This window comes from Gossypium arboreum, chromosome 6, assembly GCF_025698485.1.
Source record: "Gossypium arboreum isolate Shixiya-1 chromosome 6, ASM2569848v2, whole genome shotgun sequence".
NCBI classification, from domain to species: Eukaryota; Viridiplantae; Streptophyta; class Magnoliopsida; order Malvales; family Malvaceae; genus Gossypium; species Gossypium arboreum.
The window spans coordinates 60,907,136-60,934,972 of record NC_069075.1 but is presented as its reverse complement, the minus strand read 5'-3'; positions in this window follow the sequence as shown (position 1 = coordinate 60,934,972).

The window sequence follows — 27,837 nt, the reverse complement described above, 5'->3', positions numbered from 1 at the left end:
CATTTTCGAATCATATAATCAATATCACATACACATCACCCAAACACAAATCATACCAATCATATAACAAGCATAACAAAATAAACCAACCATGTCAAATATAACCATAATTTGATCAAACCTTGAAACCTAACTTAACAAAATAAACAAGCCATTGAATGATTAGAACTTGAACTAACCACCTTCTTTATACATAATTTTCCAAGAATTTCAAGGTACTTACCTCTTCCAAACCTCAAAATTCTAAGTTTAATCTATGGGATAAGTAGAGTTTGAACTAATCATCTCAAACATGCATAGATTTTCAAGAATCATTCAATACATGCCTTATTCTAGCCATCTTCTAAGCCAAAAATCAAGGCAACCCAACTTTCTTCTCCCTCCCTTTAGGCTACGGCAATGGAGGACAAGGATCAACCAACTTTTGATTCAATTTTCTCTATGACCGAATGCACATACCTCTAATTTTTAGCTTGCTATCTTGCCGAAATCCTCAAAACATATTTCTTCTTTGTTTCATTTTTTTTTCAATCAAGAAGAACAAAGAGGATGAAGCCTTTTTTTTTTTTTGTTTTCATCATTTTCCCTTCCATTATTTTATGCTCCTTATTTTATCATTCCTCCCATGAAACACCAACATAACATGTTATGACATGTTTTGCCCATCACACTTTGTCCACCCTATTTGTCATGGCCAACCACTACTAATTAGGGGGGAAATTGACATGCAAGTCCACCAATTTTATTACATGCACTAATAGATCCTTATGTTTTGACCTATCACATTTCAAAAGTGTCACACATAAGTCCTATTGACTAAATTCACATGCAATTTACTAAATCAAAGCTTAAAACTTTCACACATCCATATTCACATATAATAAACATAAAATATGACGGCCAATTATTTTTATGACTCGATTTTTGTGGTCCCGAAACCACTTTTCGACTAGGGTCAAATTAGGGGTGTCACAACTCTCCCCCCTTTAGGGATTTCGTCCCCGAAAATTTCTACCGATGCATAGTTTAGGATAACGTCCTCTTATTGAATTATATTCATATAAACATTAGCTCATCGATAGCAATTGTAATTCATTATTGATTTTGCATCGATCTATAAAATCATTTTCTTATCTTAAAACAAATACATAAACATTTCTACAAGTATGCACATATATCTCATTTTCTTGATTTCATAAGCAATAATCACTTAATTTAATTCACAAATGCATTTCAAACACATATTAAGCACATATTAACATGTATAATTCACATCATCAACCCACATATTTGTAACCCACATTTTCATTCATGTATAAGTCAGTAACTCGACCGTAAGTACACATATACTCAAACATCCCAATAAATATCCTTTATAACTCCATCATATCTCACTATTCAACTTAACCTATTTCCAACAGAAAATCAACTTCCACATACCTGAACATTGAATTCATTTAGCACATTCAATCACTGTTAACGATACCCGTATACAACCGATTTGGCATAAATCCTCATATAGTATACCGGCATGGGATTTATTTTAGCACATAACCCATATATCCAAAATTATCAGCATTCATCAAAAGTTCTTACAGACTTTCAAATGTCGAACTTAATCGAAATAATTTCTTGAATATGATTAACAAAAAATAGGGGTCATTTAGTAATAGCACATATGACTTCATATACCAAGCATTCCATAGACTAAATCCGTAACACATTTATAACATGAATTCACTTCTTAACAACATATCCACCATCTTTTTACGTATTCACTTATTTAGTATACATAACATAATATAATATGAACTCACAAATTTTTACTTTCATTTGATTTTCACATACCTTCTGTACATACCTGTATCACTTATTCTGATCTTACTTTATTTATCATCTTAAATATACCCGTTGAATCATTCAAAATCATTATGGATACTCATTAAGCACATATAGCTCTTACAATGCCATATCCTAGATATGGTCTTACATATTCTCACATATCGAGCCGATGCCATGTCCCAAACATGGTCTTACACACTATCTCAAATCAATGCCTTCGTCCCAGACGAGGTCTTACATGAATTCCACTTCACACACTTAGTGCCCACTGACTGATCTCGCACTCATAGTGCTCGGTTAAAGGAATTCGCACACACACAGTGCCTCTAATCATTCACACACATAGTGCTCTTATTCATTCGTTATTACACATTATTTTATTACCATGATCCTTATTTTATCATTCCTCCCATGAAACACCAACATAACATGTTATGACATGTTTTGCCCATCACACTTTGTCCACCCTATTTGTCATGGCCGACCACTACTAATTAGGGGGGAAATTGACATGCAAGTCCACCCTTTTTATTACATGCACTAATAGATCCGTATGTTTTGACCTATCACATTTCAAAAGTGTCACACATAAGTCTTATTGACTAAATTCACATGCAATTTACTAAATCAAAGCTTAAAACTTTCACACATTCATATTCACATATAATAAACATAAAATATGACGGCTAATTATTTTTATGACTCGATTTTTGTGGTCCCGAAACCACTTTTCGACTAGGGTCAAATTAGGGGTGTCACAACTCTCCCCTACGAATTTCTTGTTATGCGTTTTGGACTAACAAATACACCTGCTATTTTTATAGACTTGATGAACCGGATTCTCAGGCCGTACTTAGACCGATTCGTAGTTGTATTTATTGATGACATTTTGATTTACTCTCGTGATGAATCTGAGCATGCCGAGCATTTGAGAATCATGTTATAAACTTTGAGAGATAAATAGTTTTTTGCAAAGTTTAGAAAATGTGAGTTTTAGTTACGAGAGGTTGGTTTTCTGGGACATATAGTTTCAACAGCGAGTATCCGAATTGACCCGAGAAAAATTTGTAACAGTTGGGTTTTAGCTAAATCGGAACAATGATTTTGGAACCACAAATTTGATGTCGAAAATTTATTTGAATATTATTTTATGTGTTTACAGCATGATTGTATATATGTGAAAGTTTCGTGAAATAATTTAGCGTTTAAATGGTTAATTCAAGAAAAAGGACTTAATCGCGTAAAGTGTAAAACTTGTGTGATATTAGTTAAATGTGTCTAATAGCTATGACTTATTAAAGTGAAGGTCCTTATGATGATATTAGACCATTAGTAGTGTTAATGGACATAAATGGGGTTAATATCATGAAATATGGTGGCTTTTAACTAAGGTTATATTGGTAATTAGCTTAATTAATATATGTTAAATAAAACAAAGTTAAAATAAGCCTAAATATCATCATTGTCAACTGAAATTAAAAGAGGAAAAAGCCATGGGAGAGCATTTAGGTTTCAGCACACACTAAGCTTGATTGGTAAGTGTTTTGAGCTCGGTTTTTGATGATTTCTACGTTTTTGATATCGTTGCTTTGTATTCTAGCTAGCCCATGCCTTAATTTTTGAAGTTGTTAATGACTTTGTGAAGTGCCATTGATAAATGCTTGAGCTTTTGAATGTTTTATGATGAAAAATGAATATTTGTTGATAGTTATACAAGTTTCGTTAAGTGATTCTGAGTAAAAATGCCTATTGGGGATTTAACTGTGAAAAGTATAAATTGAGGGGTTGAAATGTAAAATAAATGAAAGTATTAGGTTGCTAGGGATTTATATGAAATTCGGCTAGGCTTGGGTTTAATGAAATTTCATGAATTTTGTGTATTTGTGAAATAGGGGCTAAATTGTAAAAATGTGGAACTTTAGGGTCTAAAGTGTGTTTGTGGACTGAATTGAATGATTTGATGAATAAATAAGTTAATTTTGAATGTATATAAATCAAGAATGAAAGAAATCAGATTTGGATTGGGGAAAATCAAAGGTTATCAAATAGTCGATCCAATCTGTTAATCCCAAATACAAGGTAAGTTTATATGCAAATAAATGTCTTTAAATTTAATTATATATGTTTTGTGACACCCCTAATGTGACCCTAGTCGGAAAGTGGTTTCGGGACCACAAAACCGAGTCACAAAAATAATTAGATGTTATATTCTGTGCTTATTGTATGTGGAATTTGTATGTGTGAATATTCCGTGCCTTAATTTTATCAATTAGGTGCTAATTTATAAGAAAGGACCCATGTGATAGGACTTGAAAATGTGATAGGTGAAATTTAATGTGACCAAATAATGCGTGAGCTATTGACATGAGGGACTTGCATGTCAAATGGACCACTTTTAATTTAGTGGCCGGCCATGAGGATGGTTGATAGATATTATATGCATTTTATTTTAGCATGATAATAGTTAATGGCTTTATAGTATGGAAGAAAGAATAATTAAAAGAATGGAAGAGTGATAGAAACAAGGTATGTTCATCCTCCTTTTCCCCATTGCTGTACAAAAAGAGAAGAAATTGAAGTTAAGGCCTTGGTCATCTTTAAGGAAATAAAGGTAAGAGTGTTCATCTTCCTTACCTTCTTGCACAGTAAAAAAAAAAAAAAGAAAGAGGAGGAACTTGTCTAGGGCATTCGCTATCTTGGAGGTTAAATAAGGTAGGAGTTCATGTTATTTCTATTGATTTTATGAGAATCTAGCTAGTAGTCAAGCTCTTATTGCAACCCATATGTTGATTTTTCTTTAGTTTTGGTGACAAATTGTGCATACGGTATTATGGGGTAAATGCAAAAAGGATAGTGTTTTGATGTTTTGGATAGAAATATTAGAAAGGGAAAATATGAGCTACCTAAATAGATATATGTGAATTTAAAAGATGGTATGAACAAATGTGGAGTTTTGCTAGTTTAGGATTATTCGGCCAAGTGTTTATGTGGTGGAAATTAAGTGTTAAATGAAATGAAAATGATATTATATGGGGGTATGTATATTTGGCCATATGAGTAAATATGATAGGCATGATTTGTGTTTTGGAGATGTGTTGTGATGTTGATTATATGATTCAAAAAATGAGGTATGTTAATGATGAAATATAATCGGCCATGGAAGTAGCTCATTTTGGAAGTATGATTCGTGGATGTTTTAGATTTGGCCTAAGTGTTTTCGTCATTAACATATATATATATAATGCCGAAGGTATGCCTGAGGAATTGGTTAAGTACATTGTTGTTAAATGCTTGTTGTTTTGTATAATTGTTACCTAGCTACTAAATAAACTTAGGATATTATGGATAAGTTCAAGAGTGACAAAATTGAAATGAAGTAGGCTTGTGCCGAATAAGTTTGTTGGCTAACAAAAATTGTTAAGTGCTTAGTTAATGTGCATATAAGTAAGTGAAGTTATGTTATAGAACTAAGTGTGGCTAGTAAAGCCTATTTAGTTTTCTTGCCATGTTTGACCGTAAATATGATGCATATTTAAATCTATTGTTCTAGATATAGATTAAATGATATGTTATTGCCAAATGTGATTGTTAAGTGAATAATATTAGTTAAGTACCTAAGCAAATCTATTGTTTTACTTAAGCTTAAACGCAAAGAGGACCAAAGTTGGATAAGGAAAGGAAAAAGTGATCAAATAGCCACGAGATCATTCGACCACATCCAAGGTAAGTTTTAAGTGATCAAACGTTGAGTAAATTCAATCAAAATAGGACATAATGAGTTGATTTAATAAGATATGATGTGGTCATGATATGTTTAAAACTCAAATGGTAAGTTCATAAGTGTTTGGACTTGAAATTTAAGAGCAAATTGTAATAATTTGCTTAGGACAGCAACAGTAACGTGATTTTAGAAAATCACCATAAATTGTTGGTGTGGAATTATAGGCTGAATAAAATATGTAATCAAAGCTTAGTTGGTCTAGTTTCTTATAAAAGAGACCGTGGAAGCAAAGAAATTTCCTATAAAGAGATATTTAAAGTTGTGCGGACAGTGTCGGAATGACTCAAATCCCCTGTTCTGTTTTTGGAAAATCATTATAATTTGTAAAAAATGGTTATGAGATAAGATTTATATGCTTAGACTCCTTAATGAGTCTAGTTTCAAATGGAATCAAATAGAACACATTATGAATTCTGTACAATGAAAAATTTGATTCGTAGTGAAGAGTGGTCAGATTAGTCAAACAGTGAAACAGGGGAAACTTTAAGAAAAATCTGGTATTGATTGGCCACACCTAAAATTCTGAAAATTTTATGGATGAAAGATAAATGAGTCTACATTCGGGGAAATTTAACGGCAATTGATTTTGAATTTTGTAGCTCCAGTTATAAACAATTTAGTGACTGTTGCTCAGGAAAACTGCTTGTAGTGAATATGTGATGTTGAAAACTTTGATGAAACTATTTGAGTTGCTTATAAGCTATTGCTGAAATTGATGTACAAGAAAAATATGAAATATGTATGAGATATATATATGTGATAAGGCCTAATGGCCGATGTGATGAATGTGAAAGTGTGTATATATGTGATAAGGCCTAATGGCCGATGTGATGAATGTGAAAGTGTATATATATGTGATAAGGCCTAATGGCGATGTGATGAATGTGAAAGTGTGTATATATGTGATAAGGCCTAATGGCGATGTGATGAATGTGAAAGTGTATATATATGATAAGGCCAAATGGCCGAATTGATGAATGTGAAAGTGTATATATATGTGATAAGGCCTAATGGCCGATGTGATGAATGTGAAAGTGTATATATATGTGATAAGGCCTAATGGCCGATGTGAAGAATGTGAAAGTGCATATATATGTGATAAGGCCGAATGGCCAACGTGATGAATGTGAAAGTGTATATATGTGATAGGGCCGAATGGCCAATGTGATGAATGTGAATGTGTATAAATGTGATAAGTTCCGAAGGGCATTTGTGTTAGTACTATATCCGGGTTAAAACCCCGTAGGCTTTATGCGAGAATATTATCCTGATTAATGTCCGTAGGCTTCGTACTCGTACTATATCCGAGCTTTAAGGACCCGACGGCTAAATGCTAGGATTCAAGTAAGACTTTGATATTGAGTATCTGCATTAAGTTACCATCAAATAAGTATTATGTATTTAAGATGTCCAGGTACGTATCACTTACTCATCGGTGGAGCGATTTCAAGGTGAATTATCAGTATCAAAGAGGTAGGTAAATGTGATTAATATTATAACTCCAAATATGAGAATGATCTAATTGGTAAGGATTATGATTTGTAAGCTTAAGTATGGATGTGATTATGGACAAGTGGAAAGGATTATTGAAAGCTGATAATCGATGAAGAATGTGCTTTGGAAATATTTGACCATCTAGGTCATTATTATTCGAAAGTATATATGTGGCAGCCAAGTGTTGCGTTTAATGACATTATAGATCGAGATGAAGCTCTAGATTAACTTCATCGAACAGTTGAAATGAATGACCAATGATAGTGATTGAGAACACTTTGTTTTGCTTAAAACTTACTAAGCATAAATTGCTTACTCCATTTCTTTGTTCTTTGTTTTATAGATTTTGGCTCGTCAGCTATCGGACTCGGGATTTTAAGAAGTCGAAGTCTCCCACACTATCAAAGCCCCCTTTTTGGTACATTTTGGTTGAACTTTGAAATGGCATGTATAGGACTACTCTTTCGTTTGCTGGTCATAGACCCTCTGATTTTGTATAAATTTGGATAGCCATGCGAAAATGGCTTATATACACTTTGGCATGGTATCATAATCATTTTGTATGTTGTTCATTAAGTGATGAGGAAATGTTTGGAACCGATTAGCACTTAGAATGGTTAATCGTGATCATCTTTTGTGCCATGTATGTTAAAAGGGCTAGTTGAATCAAGGAAGTTATGAAGTTGGTAAAATCTGCCTTAAAGACAGAGGTTGACAGCTGCAGTGATGTGGATGTGAAAAAAAAACACTAAAAATAGTAGGAATGGAATTAAATAGTGAATAAATTATGAAAATGAACCTTGATGAATCTATTTTCATAGGAGAGTAATGAAATGATCATATGAACAGTATTCTAAGAGATATTGAAGTTTTCGTGAGACAGGGCCAGAACGGTTTCTAGATTCCCTGTTCCGACTTTGGAAATTCATTGTAAATTAACCAGAGATAATTAGGAGTCATACCATATATTTATAGATTCCTCTTTGAGTCTAGTTTCTATAGAAACAAACGGCGTCAGTATTGAAGCCCTGTACAGGGCGATATCCAAGTCGTAACGCGCGAAGGTTAGTGTAGTCGATCCCTGTAACATGGGAGACTTTAACTAATAAACTGTACTAATTGGCTAGACCAAAAATTCTAGAAAAAAATCTGTAGATGGGCATATGAGTCTAGTTTCAGGGAAAAATTACGAAACTGATTTTCGAGTTTTGAAACTCAAGATATGATTTTTAAGGCGACAGTGATGCAGTAACCAGCTTGTCTGGAAATTTTTTTTATGGACTGTGAGAACAATTAAGTTAAGTCTGTGTGCACCTTGTGTTCGACTCCGGTAACAGACTCGGGTACGGGGTGTTACATGTTTAATAGTCATTGAACTGCTATGATTGTTGAATGATCAAATAAGAGCAAGATTTGACAGGGTTGCAATATCTAAAAGTCTCGCACAAACCTTAGGAATAGTATAGGATACGAATGTCTTGACATTAATATTAACAAGATGTGATTATGTGTAACACCATGTTTGGGACATTGGCATCATTATGTGATTACGTATAAGACCATGTCTGAGACATTGGCATCGTTATTTAATTTCATGTAAGACCATAGCTGGGCTATTGCCATCGATATGTGATAACATGTAAGACCATATCTGGGATATTGCATTGTACGAACTATATGTGATCTCTGGGTATCCTTAACAATTCCAAAAGGTTCAACGGGCAAAAGTCAAGTCGAAAAAGAATGTGTGAATGAATTGAATGACTCAAGTACATAAGAGATTCATACAAGTATTGAAAATGAAAGTATTTGATGAATTCACTTATGATATTGAATGTGTATACATTGGGAAAGGTTTGTGAGCTTATATGTGCTTACTTATAGTTTGACTATTGATGGAAATGGTGTTGATTCATGTGGTAATTTTATTTGTATATGGGTTACTAAGCTGTTAAAGCTTACTTTGTGTGTTCTTTCCCTATTTTATAGATAATCGAAGCTAGCTCTGTAACACCCCTTACCCATGTCCGACGCCAAAACAAGGTACGAGGCATTATTGGACTTAAACATACACATTAATGCAAAAACCAGGCCATAAAATCTCTTTTAATTCCAAACCTTTCAAACAAGCTTGTCATTCCTTATTTAGGTCTACGAAGCCAAAAACATTCATCAGAATCAATTCGAGACTAAACCGAGAACTTTGAGAAGTTTCAGGAAAACATAGAAAGTTTTCCCATGAAACAGGGTCACACGCTCGTATGGACATAGAGACACGCCCATGTGCCTTTGGCATGCTCGTGTCCTCAGGCCGTGTAACTCTCTGTTTTTAACATCAGCATGCATATCGAACCACATGGCCAGGCCACACACCCATGTCTCCAGGCCGCATGCCCGTGTCTCCAGGCCGTGTCCCTCACATGGTTGAGACACACGGCCGTGTCTCAGCCTGTTGTGGCCAACACTTAGGCTATTTTCCAAGCCTTCATGTTACCCATAATATCTTACAACCTTATGCACATCAAAACTGCAAATCATGACATCATTTTAGTGATTAAAATCTCTTTATTCAGATATATCCTTAACATTAACATGTCCTCTTACAAGTAATGCATCTACTCCTGCAATACCAAGTATAGATTCCTTATTTCACATTCATAAGACTTGTCATTTTTATGACCACTTTTACCATTATACTATGGTTACCAACTTATCCATTAATCACTCATGTTCAATCATTATCAAGTTGTGTTTATGACGTGCAATTACTACATGGCTATGACCTCCTCAATTGGTCATAGAGCATACATCCCATACACATGTCATATTACTAACCATGCATAGCAAACAAACATAGTCACATTATAAACATTAGACATGACATGAATAGCTAGGCTTACAAGTCATAATCAATATGAGCCACATCTCATGGCCATATACATATAGCTCAATATAAGCCAACACATTTGGCCAAAGTAAAATTATACATGTCAATCAACTAGATCGCTATATATGCCACTCACTTGAAATTTCTAATATATGCTTCATTATTCCAAAGATAATGACTTGATAGTGTGATGTTGTCTCCGACGATCTCCATCTCCGAGCTAACCTAAAAACACTAAAGGAAAGGAAAGGAAAGGAAGGGAGTAAGTTTTATAGCTTAGTAAGACCGTATGAAAATAATAAGAAATTTATCAACTTGCTTCTCATGGTAATACAACCCTATTTGCGTTTTTACTCATGTTCCAATCAAGTTGTTTTCTCAGGTCATAGTCACTAAATTGTTAATATCTAGAGATACGACACTCCAAATTAATTTCCACTAATTTTTTCTGAAACCATACCCACATATCTCCTTACCATAAAATTTTAAGAATTTCTGGTTCAGAAAATTAGTATTAAAGTTACCCCTTTTTCGCTGTCTGACAGCTCTGACCCCTCTTCACTAAAAATTAATTATCTCATAATATAGGACTCAGATGATGTTCCCTTCTATTTCTATTGAAAATATACTCATTTAAGAATTCTATAAATATAAATTATAACCCATAAATATTTTTGTACAATTTTAAATGATTTTCTCAAATCAAAACAGGGGATTTCGAAGTCATTCTAACTCTATCTCACAACAATTAAAATATTTCATAATTTGAACCTTTTTTGGTTACACCATTTCTTCTATGTGAAACTAGATTCATTAGTATTTAGTTTAATATTTTATTCAGCCTCTAACTCAATTTTCACAATTTTTGGTGCATTTTTAAAGTCGAACTATGGCTGCTGTCCAAAACTGTTTCAGTGTAAATTCACGATACTACGTTTATCATATTAATTCATTTTCACCACATTGGTAAGGTTACATATTCATACATCATAAGTATAGACCTATAATCACAAGGTCATCACAAAATCATTCTCATAAGCATGAATTACCTATTTACATCTTCACTAAATGTGCATCGTAAACTGAAATCATTTCTCATGAGCTTGGCATACATACCTGTGTTACTCAACATGCTCATATTCATTCTTTACTAATCATATAACATGAATTCAATTCACGTCTCATCAATTTCATGTAAGTACCTGTACCACTCACAATATGGTCATAACCTTTCTCATTTAGCTTAAATCGTAACTCTTACCGTCGAACCATTCAGAAAGCTATCGGATATTCACTAAGCCTCAAACATAGGGTATAATGCTGATGCCATGTCCCAGACAGGGTCTTACACTAGCTCTCACATATCCATGCCGATGCCATGTCCCAGACATGGTCTTACACTGACACATCTCGTAGCTAATGCATGTCCCAGACATGTCTTACACTGGCTTACATCTCGAGGCCGATGCATGTCCCAGACATGTCTAACACTAGCTCTCGTCTCAATGTCGATGCCATATCCCAGACATGGTCTTACACTGGCTCTCATAATGTGGTCGATGCATGTCCCAGACGTGTCTTACACTGGCACACAAATAACTCGAATGTCATGGCATGAATAACCAAATTGTTTCTTAAGGTTCAAACGGGAATTCTACTATCTCAATATTCATCATACATAATCATTTCCACAACCAAGCAATTCAAGCTATATCAATTTAAACACATATAATAACAATGTAGTTGTATTATTTACATACAACTTACTCATTTCAATGGAATATCATATTCCATCAAATCTCCAAGCATTCAATCAACACATAAATGTTATTTACATTTGACATCACTTTCTCATATACAATACCATCAACATAAAATTTTTATCACAATCATGGAAAGATATATTTTCAAGTATAATAACAATGGCTATCATGCTCATTTAATCACACAGACTTACCTCAAATGCAATTTAAGCTAATTATTCTCTTTTTGTCTTTAACCACGCACTTTCTCGATTTAAGCCCAAATCTCAATTTTCTTAATCTAACATGATGTAATTCACTCATGTAATCACTAAATAAATTTGGACAATCAAAATTCACATTTTTAGAAAAATGACCGTTTTGCCCCTAAACTTTCACAAAATGACCATTTTACCCTTAGGCTCGAAAATTGATTTTTATCGAATTTCCTTATTATCCAAGCCTAACTGACCAATTATTACTCTTATGACAACCCCAAATTTTCACTATTTCACACAATTACAACCTATTTTATAACTTTTACAAAATGGCCCTTTTAGGTGTTTTCCATGAAAATCCTTTCACAAAAGTTCTTTATTACACAACCAAGACTCACTTTCTTCCATAAAAATTCAGCAACCAACATAAATCCTTTCATGGAAAATCCCTAGGCTATCAACCATTTCACAAAATAGTCCCTCATTAGCTAGTTCATGCTACAAGGGTTCCAAAAGTACAAAAATTATCAAAAATAGGCATCTAAATCACTTACTTGTAAGGGATATAAGTTGCTGAAATTTTTGAGCTTTCAAAACCCCTCTTTGCTGGTATTTTCGGTGGGGAAGAAGGATGATGAAAAGATGACAAAAATTTTTTTCTTTTTGTTTTATTTTATTACCAAAAAAAGTCACCTAATGCACATCAACTTTGACTTTTCAACCCTTTTTTGTTTCCTTGATCAGCCACTAACATATTTATGGTCGATTTACTCAATAAAGACCCTAGTTTAATGTTCTATACACCTTTAGCTAGCAAAACAAAACTTTTTTCCTTTACGCAATTTAGTCCTTTTTCACAATTAAGCATGAAATCGCTAAAATTATTTCACCAAAATTTTCATGCACTCATATGATCATGCTATAACACATAAAATATCATTAAAAATAATTTCATCGGTCCTAGAATAGTGGTTCTGAAACCACTATTCTGACTAGGCCCAAAATCGAGCTGTTACAAGCTCAGAGTCGGAGATCGTCAATAACATCGTCACACTATCGATCAACTTGTTGGTACTTTTGATGCTTTGTAAATATGATATATGGCATGTATAGGCTAGTGATATGATGATGTGTTTTGAGATATGATACTAGCCATAAGATTTGGCTCATAAATGATGTAAATGTTGGTATGTATTTGGCCATTTGGGTTGGCTTATTTCATGAGTTTGGTAAGTGAAATATGAAGTATATAAATGGCCTTGTGTTTTGGCATGTTTATCATGGATGTTGTGATAATTAATTGGTATGATTTGAGGTTTAAAATAGATGATAAGATGATGAGAAAAATGCATAGAGAAGATAGGTGAAATTGTTGGAAATGGCATATTGTTTTAGTATGTTTTCGATTATGATTTGAGCAGTGAAATGGATAGATTTTAAATGACATTATTTGTATTTGAAAATAGCATGTTTTGGTTGCCTATAAATGTATTGAAATTGTATGAAATTTTGTGGTTTAGGTATGCTTGAAATGGGTGAGAAATGTGGCTTAAACCAAGCCTTTTGCGCCCTACACAGTTAAGCACACAAGCTTGTGACTGGACCGTGTGTTTGCTGTAACTTAGTTAGACAAGTCTGTGAGCTACACGGCTTAGACACACTGGTGTGTCTATGAGCCATGTGTGACACACGGGCTGGTACATGGGAGTGTGGCCAACCGTGTGACCTAAGTCAGTATATCCTCCAGATTTTACACGGCCATGGCACACAGGCGTGTCTCCGGCCGTGTGATGCAAGTCAGTATGTAAGCCCTGTTTCCACACGACTTGTGACACGAGCATGTTTGGTGATCGTTTGAGCCACACGGCCTATTCACACGGGTGTGTGATCCCTGTATGCCTAAAAATTTTATAAGTTTCCCAAATTTTTCAAATGTTATCGGTTTAGTCCCAAACCTCTTCCAAGCATGTTTTAAGGTCTCATAGAGCCTTATAAGAGAAAATATAATTATTTTTTATTGATATTTAATTGATAATGGATTTATATTTGAGAAATGTATGTCGTATGTTGTGATTTTATGGGTAATGCCTCGTAACCCTATTCCGGCGACGGATATAGGCAAGGGGTGTTACATTTTATCGGTATCAGAGATGCAGTTTAATCGATTCTAGGACTAATGTAGCATGTGAGAGAGTGTAGCTATACATGACATATAAATACTCTGCGATAGTGTGATGATTCTTGATAGCTTAAATTATGTTTTCATATAGTAATGGATCCCGAAAGAGCTATAGATGATGATGTAGAGTGTAACAGCCTGATTTTGGGCCTAGTCGGAACCGTGGTTTTGGAACCACTATTCCAAGGTCGGATAAAATTATTTTGATGATATTTTATGTGATATAGCATATTTATAAAGGTGCATGTTAATTTTGGTATATTAATTTTAGCAATTTCTAGTCCAATTTCGAAAAAGGACTAAATTGCGTAAAAGGTAAAAGTTGTGTTTTAATGGCTAAATGTGTTAAATGGCTAGAGCACTAAAATTGGGGGCCTTTAAAAGGAAATTAGACAATTTTAAATGTAATGGCCGGCCATGGGACAAGAAATTTCAAATGGTCAACTTGATAGGTGGGTGATGTCATTTTATGTAATTAAATAACGCCTAGCCTAGCTATTTCTTTTCTTTCTTTTCATTCTTCCTCTTACCACCGATTTTTCCAGCCAAGAAAAGTGTTTAGAAGCTGGAAATTTTAAGCAGAGGAACTCCCATGCTAATGATGAAAAATGAGATTCGGGCTTAGAACGGGGAAAAACAAAAAATTGATGTTTAAGCCTCTTTTACCAATTTGGTGTCGAGGTAAGTTGTATGTAAACAATGCAACGTGTTGTTATTATTATTATATGTCTAATGTTCAGATATTGCATGAAATGTATATGTACATGTATTTTTCTTTATGAAATGGATTCATGATGTCTCGATGACATTCGATAAAGTTTCGATACGTGATACCATGTAAAACCATGTCGGGGACATGGCATGAGCATCGATATGTGTGATCCCATGTTAAACCATGTCCGTGACATGGCATTGGCATCGATATGTGTGAACCCATGTAAGAGCATATCTAGGATATGGCATTGGCATCTCACTATTTGTACGAATTTCCCCGAGTGTCCTTTAGTATTCCAAGTAGTTCAACGGGAAATTCAAAGATTATAACACAGTTGTGATAAGGAATGATTGTGTCATGAAGTGGTACAAGTATGTACGCAAAACTCGTGAGAAATGATTCGGTCTATGATGCACCTTTGGTATTGGCATGTTTATCATGGATGTTGTGATGATTAATTGGTATGATTTGAGGTTTAAAATAGATGATAAGATGATGAGAAAAATGCATAGAGAAGATAGGTGAAATTGTTGGAAATGGCATATTGTTTTAGTATGTTTTCGATTATGATTTGAGTAGTGAAATGGATAGATTTTAAATGACATTATTTGTATTTGAAAATAGCATGTTTTGGTTGCCTATAAATGTATTGAAATTGTATGAAATTTTGTGGTTTAGGTATGCTTGAAATGGGTGAGAAATGTGGCTTAAACCAAGCCTATTTGTACCCTACACAGTTAAGCACACAAGCTTGTGACTGGACCGTGTGTTTGCTGTAACTTAGTTAGACAAGTCTGTGAGCTACACGGCTTAGACACACTGGTGTGTCTATGAGCCGTGTGTGACACACGGGCTGGTACATGGGCGTGTGGCCAACCGTGTGACCTAAGTCAGTATATCCTCCAGATTTCACACGGCCATGGCACACAGGCGTGTCTCCGGCCGTGTGATGCAAGTCAGTATGTATGCCCTGTTTCCACACGACTAGTGACACGAGCATGTTTGGTGATCGTTTGAGCCACACGGCCTATTCACACGGGTGTGTGATCCCTGTATGCCTAAAAATTTTATAAGTTCCCCAAATTTTTCAAATGTTATCGGTTTAGTCCCAAACCTCTTCCAAGCATGTTTTAAGGTCTCATAGAGCCTTATAAGAGAAAATATAATTATTTTTATTGATATTTAATTGATAATGGATTTATATTTTAGAAATGTATGTCGTATGTTGTGATTTTATGGGTAATGGCTCGTAACCCTATTCTGGCGATGGATATAGGCTAGGGGTGTTACATTTTATTGGTATCAGAGATGCAGTTTAATCGATTCTAGGACTAATGTAGCATGTGAGAGAGTCTAGCTATACATGACATATAAATACTCTGCGATAGTGTGATGATTCTTGATAGCTTAAATTATGTTTTCATATAGTAATGGATCCCGAAAGAGCTATAGATGATGATGTAGAGTGTAACAGCCTGATTTTGGGCCTAGTTGGAACCGTGGTTTTGGAACCACTATTCCAAGGTCGGATAAAATTATTTTGATGATATTTTATGTGATATAGCATATTTATAAAGGTGCATGTTAATTTTGGTATATTAATTTTAGCAATTTCTAGCCAATTTCGAAAAAGGACTAAATCGCGTAAAAGGTAAAAGTTGTGTTTTAATGGCTAAATGTGTTAAATGGCTAGGGCACTAAAATTGGGGGCCTTTAAAAGGAAATTAGACAATTTTAAATGTAATGGCCGGCCATGGGACAAGAAATTTCAAATGGTCAACTTGATAGGTGGGTGATGCCATTTTATGTAATTAAATAACGCCTAGCCTAGCTATTTCTTTTCTTTCTTTTCATTCTTCCTCTTACCACCGATTTTTCCAGCCGAGAAAAGTGTTTAGAAGCTGGAAATTTTAAGCTGAGGAACTCCCATGCTAATGATGAAAAACGAGATTCGGGCTTAGAACGAGGAAAAACAAGAAATTGATGTTTAAGCCTCTTTTACCAATTTGGTGTCGAGGTAAGTTGTATGAAAACAATGCAACGTGTTGTTATTATTATTATATGTCTAATGTTCAGATATTGCATGAAATGTATATGTACATGTATTTTTCTTTATGAAATGGATTCATGATGTCTCGATGACATTCGATAAAGTTTCGATACGTGATACCATGTAAAACCATGTCGGGGACATGGCATTAGCATCGATATGTGTGATCCCATGTTAGACCATGTTCGTGACATGGCATTGGCATCGATATGTGTGAACCCATGTAAGAGCATATCTAGGATATGGCATTGGCATCTCACTATTTGTACGAATTTCCCCGAGTGTCCTTTAGTATTCCAAGTAGTTCAACGGGAAATTCAAAGATTATAACACAGTTGTGATAAGGAATGATTGTGTCATGAAGTGGTACAAGTATGTACGCAAAACTCGTGAGAAATGATTCGGTCTATGATGCACCTTTGGTATTGGCATGTTTATCATGGATGTTGTGATGATTAATTGGTATGATTTGAGGTTTAAAATAAATGATAAGATGATGAGAAAAATGCATAGAGAAGATAGGTGAAATTGTTGGAAATGGCATATTGTTTTAGTATGTTTTCGATTATGATTTGAGTAGTGAAATGGATAGATTTTAAATGACATTGTCTGTATTTGAAAATAGCATGTTTTGGTTGCCTATAAATGTATTGAAATTGTATGAAATTTTGTGGTTTAGGTATGCTTGAAATGGGTGAGAAATGTGGCTTAAACCAAGCCTATTTGTACCCTACACAGTTAAGCACACAAGCTTGTGACTGGACCGTGTGTTTGCTGTAACTTAGTTAGACAAGTCTGTGAGCTACACGGCTTAGACACACTGGCGTGTCTATGAGCCGTGTGTGACACACGGGCTGGTACATGGGCGTGTGGCCAACCGTGTGACCTAAGTCAGTATATCCTCCAGATTTCACACGGCCATGGCACACAGGCGTGTCTCCGGCCGTGTGATTCAAGTCAGTATGTATGCCCTGTTTCCACACGACTTGTGACACGAGCATGTTTGGTGATCGTTTGAGCCACACGGCCTATTCACACGGGTGTGTGATCCCTGTATGCCTAAAAATTTTATAAGTTTCCCAAATTTTTCAAATGTTATCGGTTTAGTCCCAAACCTCTTCCAAGCATGTTTTAAGGTCTCATAGAGCCTTATAAGAGAAAATATAATTATTTTTTATTGATATTTAATTGATAATGGATTTATATTTGAGAAATGTATGTCGTATGTTGTGATTTTATGGGTAATGCCTCGTAACCCTATTCCGGCGACGGATATAGGCAAGGGGTGTTACATTTTATCGGTATCAGAGATGCAGTTTAATCGATTCTAGGACTAATGTAGCATGTGAGAGAGTGTAGCTATACATGACATATAAATACTCTGCGATAGTGTGATGATTCTTGATAGCTTAAATTATGTTTTCATATAGTAATGGATCCCGAAAGAGCTATAGATGATGATGTAGAGTGTAACAGCCTGATTTTGGGCCTAGTCGGAACCGTGGTTTTGGAACCACTATTCCAAGGTCGGATAAAATTATTTTGATGATATTTTATGTGATATAGCATATTTATAAAGGTGCATGTTAATTTTGGTATATTAATTTTAGCAATTTCTAGTCCAATTTCGAAAAAGGACTAAATTGCGTAAAAGGTAAAAGTTGTGTTTTAATGGCTAAATGTGTTAAATGGCTAGAGCACTAAAATTGGGGGCCTTTAAAAGGAAATTAGACAATTTTAAATGTAATGGCCGGCCATGGGACAAGAAATTTCAAATGGTCAACTTGATAGGTGGGTGATGTCATTTTATGTAATTAAATAACGCCTAGCCTAGCTATTTCTTTTCTTTCTTTTCATTCTTCCTCTTACCACCGATTTTTCCAGCCAAGAAAAGTGTTTAGAAGCTGGAAATTTTAAGCGGAGGAACTCCCATGCTAATGATGAAAAACGAGATTCGGGCTTAGAACGAGGAAAAACAAGAAATTGATGTTTAAGCCTCTTTTACCAATTTGGTGTCAAGGTAAGTTGTATGAAAACAATGCAACGTGTTGTTATTATTATTATATGTCTAATGTTCAGATATTGCATGAAATGTATATGTACATGTATTTTTCTTTATGAAATGGAATCATGATGTCTCGATGACATTCGATAAAGTTTCGATACGTGATACCATGTAAAACCAAGTCGGGGACATGGCATTAGCATCGATATGTGTGATCCCATGTTAGACCATGTCCGTGACATGGCATTGGCATCGATATGTGTGAACCCATGTAAGAGCATATCTAGGATATGGCATTGGCATCTCACTATGTGTACGAATTTCCCTGAGTGTCCTTTAGTATTCCAAGTAGTTCAACGGGAAATTCAAAGATTATAACACAGTTGTGATAAGGAATGATTGTGTCATGAAGTGGTACAAGTATGTACGCAAAACTCGTGAGAAATGATTCGGTCTATGATGCACCTTTGGTAAGGATGCAAATAAGTAAGTCATGTTTATGAGAATGATTGTGTAATAACCTTATTGTTATGGGTCTATGTTCATGATGTATATAGTAATTGGTGAATACTATTAAAATAACAATGTTTGGAATGAGTCTTTGATACTTATGACATTGAGATTATGGGTCCATTCTTATGATGCATAGCTATGTGTTCTTACCATGATAGATGATATGATGTTGTATTAATTTGGTGAACAGTAATTGTGGATGAGCTAATTAGCCTGGACAATTTTGTGCTACTGTAGTGGTGTAATTTTGAAAATACACTAAACATAGTGGAAAATGATTTAGAGGCTGAATAAAATATGAAATTAAATCTTATTAAGTCTAGTTTTTTATAAAAGAAATCGTCTCAGCAAAAGAATTTCCTATAATGAGATATTTGAAGTTGTGTGAGATAGAGTCAGAATGACTTTGAAATCCCCTATTCTTATTTGAGAAAATCATTATAAATTGTAAAACAATATTTATGAGTTATAATTTATATTTTTAGAATGCTTAATGAGTCTAGTTTCAAGATAAATAGACAATAACATTATTTGGTTTCTGTGCTATGAAATAATTGAACTTTAGTGTAGAAGGGTCAAAACTGCAAGACAGTGAATCAGGGGTAAATTTGAAAAATAAACTATACTATTCGGCTAAACCAAAAATTCTGGAAATTTTATGGTAGATAGGTGCATAAGTCTAATTTGACAAAAAAAATTACTAGAACTTAATTTGGAGTTTTGTAGCTCCAAATATAAATATTTTATTGATTATTGTACAAGAAGACAACTTATCATGAACTTGAGAATATGTTGGGAACATTGATTAAACATGTTAATGAGTTGCTTATTGTTTTCATATGAACTTACTAAGTGTAAAGCTTACCCCCATTCCTTTCCCATGTTCTCTAGTGTTACGAGGTTAGCTCGGGTTGGAGTTCGTCAGAGATATTATCACACTATCAAGCTATCACTATTGGTGTAAGTGATTTCAAGTACTTTGAGTCTATGGCATGTATAGGTGTTTAAATATTTGAGTATGTGATATTTCTTTAGCCAAATGTATTGGCTTATTTTGATTATGGGGTAGGTAAACCTATTTATTTATGAAGAGTCTTTAATGGCTTGGTATGAATGGTATGTGGATGTGATCATGAATGCTTAGTGATGAAAATGATGTTTGATGACATGATGATAGCTATAACATTAATGTGGTAAAGATGAAGGAAAAATCTAAGATATTAATTGCATGTGAAATTTCCATGGTTATGACATGTTAGGAATGTTTAAGTGCCTAATTTGGCCATGTTGTATGCTATTGCATAAGTATGCATGCATGTGTTGTGAGGGTGACAAAATGGCTTGAAAAATCGCCTTGTATTTGTCCACACTGGTAGACACACAGGCGTGTGTCTACGTCGTGTGTCACACACGGTCTGCCCCCATGGCCATGTTGTCCAGCCATGTATCCCCTGCACCTAAGTTTTTCAAGTCAGTAGGCATGGTAGTAAGCACATGGGCAAGAGACATGGCCATATGTCTCAGTCATGTGAAGGACACGGCCATAAGACACGGGCATTTGCCTTGGCCGTGTGGCTTCAATTTGTTCATGACCAAATTGGCAGAATGTCTAGGTTTTTGGACACGGGTTTGGGACACGGGGGTGTCCCTAGCACACGGGCGTGTCCCTAGCATACGGGCATGTGCTCTATACCCACACAGGGGTATGGAGCCTTAAAGCATGAAAATTTTCCAAGTTTTTCTTAAGTTCTCGGTTTAGTCCCGAACCATCTCTAATGTATGTTTTTGGCCTCGTGAGCCCGTTTAAGGGACAAAATGTATGTGAAATAAAAAGTTTTAAATTGATCAAAATTTTAATGCCTGGTTTTATATAGTTGGTTGAGTTTAAGTCTGGTAGCACCACAAACCCTATCTCGACATTGGATACGAGCGAGGGGTGTTACATTTAGTGGTATCAGAGCATGATTTAGTCAGTTGTCAGACTAACATAGCATGAGTTTAGCTATACATGCCATTGTACTACTCGTGATAGTGTGATATCTCCCGGTGCTAACGAAGCTATTTGCTAAGACAGGAAAGACTTCCAGCTGAGCAAATCCTGCTAACGATAAGAGTAATATTGAGATAATTGAATCATGCTTGTGATATGTTGAATTTAAGAAAGGTATGAAAGGAAACTCATGATTTTTACATGAATTTATACTTAATATGTGATAATCATAAGTTAAAGAATGTGGAATCGTGGAATGAAATAAAAGTTAAGTTGTGGTAAGCTCTTTCGTGCATATTAGTATTCATACGATGTTACGTGCCTAACTCATTTGGTCTAGTGATTATGAAAAGAAAACTTTACTCGAAATGACAGAATGTGTGTATAAGTACTTCTATTTAATAATGTGTAATCAGTATGTACATGTGATTAACATTTATGTTTAAATCAATTAAAGATGTCAAAAATGTTATGATAGCATGAAAACTGAAATGAAAGATCAAATTGAGTAGAACGCTGGTATTGAGTACGATCGTTCGATTATGAATTGATGGATAAGACCATGGTTGGACCATGGCAGTACAGGTGATATGTGCGCCAATGTAAGACATGTCTGGGACATGCATCGACCACATAGTGAAAGCCAGTGTAAGACATGTCTGGGACATGCATCGGCTTTGGGACGAGAGCCAGTGTAAGACATTTATTAGACATGCATCGGCCTCGAGTGCTAGTGGAAGACCATGTCTGGGACATAGCATCAGCATTGAGAAGAGTGCTAGTGTAAACCTCGATGATGATAGTCAGTGTAAGACCATGTCTGGGACATGGCATCGACTTGAGATGTGAGCTAGTGTAAGACTATGTCTGGGACATGGCATTGGCTTGACATGTGTTAGTGTAAGACCTGTCTAGGACATGGCATCGACACAGATGGACGAGAGTTGGTATAAGACCATAGTTGGACTATGACATCAATTGAATGATGTACTCAAAACCATAAGACGTTCTCTAATTTGATAAAGGTTAGTAAGTAATATAAGACGCTCTGGCATGTGCTTTAGCATCAGATCTCTCAGCAGTGTCTTGTGTCACACCTCTACCACCACTCACATTTCCAACATTACGGGATGGTTTCCCTCTAACTGTAGTATTACTCGGCCTCATACTCTGAGCGTTATCTTTTTTAGCTAACGCTGGGCAATTTCTAATAAAATGATCTAATGATCCACATTTAAAACAAGCCCGATCCTTCAATCTACAATCACTGAAATTTCATTTTTCCACACTGTCTACATTCAGGTTGATTTGGTTTTGTACTCCTGACACTAGCTATCGAGATAACCAATGCTTTAAAGCTTAAATGTTGCCTTTTACGATCACTATTTGAATGTCCCACTGATGCATTAGAATGATTAAACGAGTCTCGAAATTTCTTCGATCAAGATTGATACGGCTTACTCGTTGATATTTTTCTCGAGTCTTTAGCTTCTGAATCTGCCTTTCTCTTTTCTTTACTAAGATCCTCGGCTTTACAAGACCTCTCAACTAGAACGACAAATTTTTTCAACTCTAGAATTCCGACTAGTAATTTTATATCTTCACTCGATCCATCTAGAAATCGTTTGCACATGATATCTTCTGTGGAAACATATTCTCGGGCATACTTGCTTAATTGTAAGAATTTTCTTTCATACTCAGTGACAATGATTTGACCTTGTTTTAACTCTAGAAACTCTTTATGCTTCTAATCAAGAAATCTTTGACTGATGTACTTCTTTCGTAATTCGGATTGGAAAAACTCCCAAGTAACTCATTCTCTAGGAACCACAGATATCAACGTTTTCCGCCAATGGTACGTATTATTTCTCAGCAAAGATACAACACATTTGATACATTCATCAGGAGTGTAAGACAATTCATCAAATACTCTGATTGTATTTACGAGCCAAAACTCAGCTCTCTCTGCATCATCATCAACAGTAGCTCGAAAACTCTTCAACCCCATGTTTCTGAATCTTATCTACTAGTGGCTTGTTCAATCGTTCCAAATGTATGACTTGAGAAAAAATAGGGATTTGTTGAGGAATAAGTGGGGGAAGAGGTTGTTGAGCAGCCAAATTCATTTGAACAAACTCCGTGACTCACTCATTCATCATCTGGAATAAGGCTTGTTTAGCCTCTCCCTCATGGCTACTCGTCATGGGTCTAGAGTTGGATGGCACTACCCCTTGAGTGGGAGCTGGCGCTTTACTCTCTATGTAACACCTCTCGCCCGTATCCAACGTCAGGATAGGGTTCGAGGTGCTACCAGAGTTAAACTCAACCAACTACATAAAATCAGGCCGTAAAATTTTGATCAATTTAAAACTTTTTATTTTACATACATTTTGTCCCTTAAACAGGCTCACGAGGCCCAAAACATGCATTAGAGACTATTCAGGACTAAACCGAGAACTTAAGAAATACTTGGAAAAATTTCATGCTTTAAGGCTCCACACGCCTGTGTGGGTATAGAGCACACGCCCGTGTCCAAAAACCTGGACATTTTGCCAATTTGGTCAAGAACAAATTGAAGCCACACGGCCAAGGCACATCCCCGTGTCCTATGGCCATGTCCTTCACACGGCTGAGGCACATGGCCGTGTCTCTTGCCCGTGTGCTTACTACCATGCATACTGACTAGAAAAAAATTAGGTGTAAAGGGCACACGGCTGGAAACACACCCATGGGGGTGAACTGTGTGTCACACACGGCCTCGACACACGCCCGTGTGTCTACCTGTGTCGACAAATACATGGCTATTTTCCAAGCCATTTTGTCACCCTCACAACACATGCATGCATACTTATATAATAGCATACAACATAGCAAAATTAGGCACTTAAACATTCCTAACATGTCATGACCATGGCAATTTCACATGCAACCAATATCTTAGATTTTACCTTCATCTTTACCACATTAATGTTATAGCTATCAACATGTCATCAAACCACATTTTCATCACTAAGCATTCATGATCTCATCCACATACCATTCAACCAAGCCATTAAAGACTCTTAAATAAATAGGTTTACCAGCCTCATAATCAAAATAAGCCAATACATTTCGCTAAAGCAATATAACATACTCAAATATTTAAACTCCTATACATGCCATAGACTCAAAGTACTTGAAATCACCTACACCAATAGCGATAGCTTGACAGTGTGATAATATCTCTGACGAACTCCAACCTGAGCTAACCTGACAACACTAGAGAACATGGGAAATGAAGAGGGGTAGGCTTTACCCTTAGTAAGTCCATATGGAGACAATAAGCAACTCATTAACATGTTTTATCAATGTTCCCAACATATTCTCAAGTTCATGACGAGTAATCTTCTTGTACAATAGTTAATAAAATATTTATATCTGGACCTAAGAAACTCCAAATTAAGTTCTGTTCATTTTCCTTCAAACTAGAATCATGCATCTATCTACCATAAAATGTCCAGAATTTTTGGTTTAGCCAAATAGTACAGTTTATTCCTCAAAGTTACCCCTGATTCACTGTCTGAAAATTCCAACCCTTCTGAACTAAAGTTCAATTATCTCATAGCACAGGACTCGAATAATGTTCTTGTCTATTTCTCTTGAAACTAAACTCATTAAGCATTCTAAAAATATAAATTGTACCTCATAAATATTTTTGTACAATTTACAACGATTTTCTCAAATAAGAATAGGGGATTTCGAAGCCATTCTGACTCTATCTCACACAACTTCAGATATCTCATTATAGGAATTTTTTTTCTAACACGGTTTCTTTTATAAGAAACTATACTTAATAAGCTTTAATCTCACATTTTATTCAGCGTCTAAATCATTTTCCACTATTTTTAGTGTATTTTCAAATTTACACCACTGCAGTAGCCCAAAACTGTCCAGGCTAATTTGCTCATCCACAATTACTATTCACCAAATTAATACAACATCATATCATCTATCATGGTAAGAACACATAGCTATACATCATAAGCATGGACCTATAATCTCAATGTCATCAAGTATCAAAGACTTATTCCAAATAATGCCATTTTCATAGTATTCACCAATTACTATATACATCATGAACATAGACCGATAACAATAAAGTCATTACACAATCATTCCCATAAACATGACTTACTTATTTGCATCCTTACCAAAGGTGCATTATAGACTAAATCATTTCTCACAAGTTTTGCGTACATACCTGTACTACTTCATGACACAATCATTCCTTATCACAGCTTTGTTATAATCTTTGAATTTCCCGTTGAACTACTTGGAGTACTAAAGGATACTCGGGGAAATTCGTACACATAGTGAGATGCCAATGCCATATCGCAGATATGGTCTTACATGTGTTCACACATATCAATGCCAATGCCATGTCCCAGACATGGTCTTGCATGGGATCACACATATCGATGCCAATGCCATCTCCCCGACATCGTCTTACACGGGATCACGTATTGAAACTTTATCGAATGTCATCGAGACATCATGAATCCATTTCATAAAGAAAAATACATGTACATATACTTTTCATGCAATATCTGAACATTAGACATATAATAATAATTATAGCATGTTGCATTATTTTCGTACAACTTACCTTGACACCAAATTGGTAAAAGAGGCCTAAACATCAATTTCTCATTTTTCCTCGTTCTACGCCCGAATCTCGTTTTTCAATAGTCAAACTATACGTAAGCACATATAAGCTCACAAACCTTTCCCAATGTATACACATTCAATATCATGAGTAAAAGCATCAAATACTTACCTTTTCAATACTTGAATGAATGTTGTACTTACCTGAGTTCATTTAAATCATTCACACCTTCTTTCTCGACTAGACTTTTCCCCGTTGAACCTTTTGGAATTGTTATGGATACCCGAATATCACATATAGCTCGTACAATGCAATATCCCAGATATAGTCTTACATGTTATCACATATCGATGCCAATAGCCCAGCTATGGTCTTACACAAAATTAATTAACGATGCCAATGTCCTAGATATGGTCTTACATGTAATCACATAATGATGCCAATGTCCCAGACATGGTGTTACACATAATCACATCTCATTAATATTAATGTCATGACATTCGTATCCTATACTATTCTTAAGGTTCGTACGGGACTTTCGGATATTGTAACCCTGCCAAATCTTGCTCTTATTTGATCATTCAACATTCATAGCAGCTCAATTACTATTAAACATGTATAATTAAATTTAAAGACATTTATTTGCATATGAACTTACCTTGTATTCGGGATAAACGGATTGGATCGACTATTTGATAACCTTTGATTTTCCCCATCTACATCCGATTTCTTTCGTTCTTGATCTATATACATTCAAAATTAACTCATTTATTCATCAAATAATTCAATTCAGTCCATAAACACACTTTAGCCCCTAAAGTTCCATAGTTTTACAATTTAGTCCCTATTTCACAAATATACAAAATTCATGAAATTTCATTAAACCCAAGCTTAGCTGAATTTCATATAAATCCCTACAGCCTAATACTTTATTTTATTTCACATTTCAACCCCTCAATTTACACTTTTCACAATTAAATCCCTAATAGGCATTTTTACTCAGAATCACTTAACAAAACTTGTATAACTATCAACAAATATTCATTTTTCATCATAAAACATTCAAAAGATCAAGCATTCGTCAATGACACTTCACAAAATCATTAACAACTTCAAAAATTAAGGCATGAGCTAGTTAGAATATAAAGCAACGATCTCAAAAACGTAGAAATCATCAAAAACTGAGCTCAAAACACTTACCAATCAAGCTTAGTGTGTGCTGAAACCTAAGTGCACTCCCATGGCTTCTTCCTCTTTTAATTTCGGTTGAAGATGATGATATTTAGGCTTACTTTTAACTTTATTTTATTTAACATATATTAATTAAGCCAAATACCAATATAACCTTAGTTAAAAGCCACTATATTTCATGATATTAAGCCCATTTATGTCTGTTAACACTACTAATGGTCTAATATCATCATAAGGACCTTCATTGTAATAATTCATAGGTATTAGACACATTTAACTATTATCACAAAAGTTTTACCCTTTATACGATTAAGTATTTTTTCTCGAATTAACCATTTAAACGTAAAAATTATTTCACGAAACTTTCATATGTATATACAATCATGCTGTAAGTACATAAAATAATATTAAAATAAATTTTCAACATCAGATTAGTTGTTCTGAAGCCACTGTTCCAATTAGCTAAAATTGGGCTGTTACAACTCTCCCCCATAAGGATTTTCGTCCTCAAAAATCTTAACAGTCAATAGGTTCAGGTATTGGTTTCTCATAGTATCCTCGGGTTCCCACGTAGTTTCTTCAACC